The sequence below is a fragment of the Chrysochloris asiatica genome, unplaced genomic scaffold, assembly GCF_000296735.1.
Source record: "Chrysochloris asiatica unplaced genomic scaffold, ChrAsi1.0 scaffold00013, whole genome shotgun sequence".
Lineage (NCBI taxonomy): Eukaryota > Metazoa > Chordata > Mammalia > Afrosoricida > Chrysochloridae > Chrysochloris > Chrysochloris asiatica.
Window position 1 is genome coordinate 28,940,573 of NW_006408531.1, and position 3,217 is coordinate 28,943,789.

The window sequence follows — 3,217 nt, forward strand, 5'->3', positions numbered from 1 at the left end:
GGGGAAGAGCAGCTTCTCAATGTTGAGTTGACTTTCATGACATGAATGGAATAAAGCACTCAGGACCTTCATTTGCTGGTGGGACACAACTCAAAATGAGAAGAAACAGTGGCAAACATCCATTAGAAGTTAAACTATAAAATGTACAATGTGTGAGACTAGGAAAATTGGAAGGCATCAAAAATAGAATGGAATGCATAAAGATCGATATCCTATGTATTAGTGAATAAAATACATTGATATTGGCCATTTTGAATTGGGCAATCACATGATCTACTTTGCTGGAAACAACAAATTAAAGATAAATGATGTCACATTCATTGTCACAGCATTTCAAGATCTATCACAAAGTACAATGCTATGTGTGATAGGATAATTAACATTCATACGCCTACAAGGAACACCACTGCTATTCAAATTTATGCATCAAACAAGCCATTGATGATGTTGTTGTTGTGTTAAGTGCTGTCAAGTCAGTTCTGACCCATAATGACACCTATAGGGCTTCTGAGGTGAGTTTGAAGCACTGACCTTACAGTTTAAACTGATCTTGCAATCCAGTAGTTATCCTATAGCACCACATCAGAAATTGAAGAATTCTACCAACTTTTCCAGTCTGAAATTGATCAAGCATGCTATTGAAATTTATTGATAATTATTGGTGATTGGAATGCAAAAGTTAAAAACAGAGAGTAAGGATCAGTAGTTAGAAAATATGGCCTTGGAGACACGTGGGTATTCTAGAGCTCTTAATTGTGCTCATGAAATACCTGTACACAGACCAAGAGGCAGTCACTAGGATAGAGCAAAGTGATAGTAAATGATTTAAAACTGGGAAAGGTGTGGGTCACAGTTGAATCCTTTCACCATACTTATTCAATTTGTATGCTCAACAAAATGATCTGAGAAGCTGGATTATGTGAAGGAAAACTGACATCATGATTGGAGGAAGACTCATAAACAAGTTGTGATATGCAAATAACACAACCTTGATTGTAGGATATGAAGAGGACTTAAAATACTTACTGATGAAAATCAAAGACCAAAGCCTTCAGTATAGATTGCACCCAAATGTAAAGAAAACAAAAGTCCTAAAAATGGAACAAAAAAAATAGCATCATGATAAACAGAGAAAAGATTTAAGTTGTTAAAGACTCCATTTTGATTAGATCCACTCTGAGTGCTCATGGAAGCAGCAATCCAGAAGTCAAATGATAGATCATGTTAGGCAAATCTCTTGCAAACGATATATTTAAAAATTTAAAGAGCAAAGAGGTCAATTTGAAGACTATGGTGTGCCTGACCCAGGCCATAGTGTTTTCAATTGCTTTATATGCATGTGACAATTGGACAATGAATAAGGAAGATCACAGAAGAAGTGATGCATTTGAATTATGGTGTTGGAGAAGAATACTGAAAGTAACATGGACTGCCAGATGAACAACCAAATCTGTGTTGGAAGAAGTATATCCAGAATGCTCCTTGTAAGCGAGGATGGTGAAGTTGTCTCTTGTTCTGTGGACATGCTGTACGGTGGCATCAATCCTTGGTGAAGGACATCCTGCTTGGTAAAATTAAGGGTTGGTGAAAAAAAAGGATACCCTTAACAAGAAGTATTGATATAATGGCACAACAATGGACTCAAACAGACAATGATTGTGAGGATGAAGTTTGACTGGGCAGTGTTTTATTCTGTTGTGCATAGGATTATTTTGAGTCAGAGCCCGCTAAAAGCACCTAACAATGTTTATATTTATGCAAATAAACAGAATAGGATAATAAGTTTAATAAAAATAACCTATTACCCTTCATGTATTTAATTTTATTGATGCACTCTTAAACTAGATGCTGTATGCATTGAGTTTCTATCAATGATGATAGACTATATAGTTTGTCTACATTCTTTTGCCTAATTTCTTTTATGACCAGCATTTGGCAGAATTAGCTATGCTTGTTTTTCAGACTATAGGTGAAGAGTAAAATTTATCAGCCTCTCCTAGATTAAAATCAAAACAAAACAAAGAAACAACAACAAAAAAAATAGTTTGGTTTATCAATGGGGATTAGATATAATTAGATCTAATGATATTTTTAAGGAACTCTGGTAGCGTAGTGGTTATGAATCGGGCTGAGAACCTCAAGGTCAGCAGTTGAAAACTACCGGCTGTTCCATGGGAGAAAGATGAGACTTTCTGCTCCCGTAAAGATTTAAAGCTTCAGTAACCCTGTACAGGGTCTCTATGAGTTGGAATCGACTTCACGGCACATAACAATAACAACAGTAGTGTAGTGGTTATGAGTCAGGTTACTAAGCTCAAGGTCAGCAGTTTGAAACTACTAGCCATTACATAGGAGAAAGATGAGGCTTTCTGCTCCAATAAAGATTTATAGCCTCAGAAACCCTATGCAGGATCACTGTGAGTCGGAACTAACTCCACAGTACACCACCACCACCAATGGCATATTTAATAAAAACGGAACGTGACCAATCTATATTTTAAGCTAATTCGTCATTGTGGTATAAACCATTTAACAGAAAAGAAAAACTAGTAATCAGAAATAAAAACTACCAAGAATTAAAGGCAGAAGATAAACTGGGCAGGTTGTGAAACTCTGACCAAACACTGTGGGGTCCAAGAAAGAAGAACTAATGTAAATATATACACATATATATGCCAAATCTATAGATGAAAATGGTATTCAATGACCAGCAAAACAGTAGTTTCACCATAACATGAGAGCTATGTCATCCTGTCTTACTGAGCTAGGTGTTACTTGTGCCTTTTGCTGAAGGAAAAGATGGATCCAAAGGTATATATAATAGCCCAGAGCCAGAAAAGAACATGGGTCAAAGTCTTTCAGTGCATCTAAAAGGCAGAGTCCTCAGGGTCTGGATTTAAAAGGAAACCTATATTAATAGAGGTTTTGACAAGAAGTTTGCAATCAGAATTTTGTTTTTTCTAAGAGCAACAGCTTTTTAAAAGATTAACATGACAGAATTGCACTCTAGGAAGATGCCTCTGATTGTCATAAGAAAAGATGACGAGAGAGGGCTAGGAATAGGATTGTCTTGGCAAGATTTACTGAGGATCTGAAGTACTAGAAATAGAGCAAGGGGACCAATTTGAAAGTTGTTGTTGTTAGGTGCTGTTGAGTAGGTTCCCACTCACAGCCACCCTATGCACAACAGAAGGGAACACTGGCCGATCCTGCGTCA